Here is a 924-nt window from a genome sequence, read left to right on the forward strand (position 1 = left end):
CATGTGTACACAGCATCGACATAACTATTGACATTAACCTTGATGCCAGTCTGAAGAAGCATGCATCAACTTCCTCTATTAAAAAGTCATTCACCAGTGGCCTTCTCCTGTGCTCTTTTTTTTTTTTTTTTTTTTTTTTTTTTTTGCCTTGTGTGGAAGCCACCCACTCCCATCAGTCTCTGGCTCACCATCTTCTTGAGACCAAACATCATGACTTCAATTAAGTTGCAGAGGTCTGATGGGGAGATATTTGATGAATATGTAGAAATTGCCAAACAATCTATGACAATCAAGACCATACTGGAAGATTTTGGAATGGATGATGAAGGAGATGGTGACCCAGTTCCTCTATCAAATGTTAATGCAGCAATATTAAAAATAAGGTCATTCAATAGTGCACACACCACAAGGATAACCCTCCTCCTCCTGAGGATGATGAGAATAGAGAAAAGTGAACAGATAATATCCCTATTGGGACCAAGAGTTCCTGGAGGTTGACCAAGGAACATTTTTTTTAACTTATTCTGACTTTGATGTTGCATGCAAGACTATCAACAATGTGATCAAGGGGAAGGTTTGCAAAACCTTCAATATCAAAAATGATTTTACTGAAGAGGAGGAAGCCCAGGTATGCAAAGAGAACCACTGGTGTGAAGAGAAGTGAAATGTTTTACCTGCCACTATCATACCATAAGAACTATTCCAAATACTAGTTGTACTGGTCTGTTTATAATTATTAATATTAGATAAACAGTAAACAAATGCTTCAGCAAATCAATTATATTAGCACAATATTGTCCTTATTTCATGTGTCACTTGAGTCCTGACTCCAAACCATGGCTGATTTTCTTCTAGTATGAGAGAAAGTTGCTTTTTTCTTTACTCTGAATAAAACCATAGAAAGTGGCATTACGGGTTTTCCAT

The 924-nt window shown here is 37.0% G+C and overlaps 1 pseudogene; it reads left to right on the forward strand.

The window, feature by feature from the left end:
* The first annotated feature begins 210 nt into the window (after window positions 1–210).
* LOC124985851 (S-phase kinase-associated protein 1-like) lies at window positions 211–664 on the forward strand (annotated as a pseudogene).
* The last annotated feature ends 260 nt before the right edge of the window (window positions 665–924 follow it).

Source organism: Sciurus carolinensis, chromosome 5 (assembly GCF_902686445.1).
Source record: "Sciurus carolinensis chromosome 5, mSciCar1.2, whole genome shotgun sequence".
NCBI classification, from domain to species: Eukaryota; Metazoa; Chordata; class Mammalia; order Rodentia; family Sciuridae; genus Sciurus; species Sciurus carolinensis.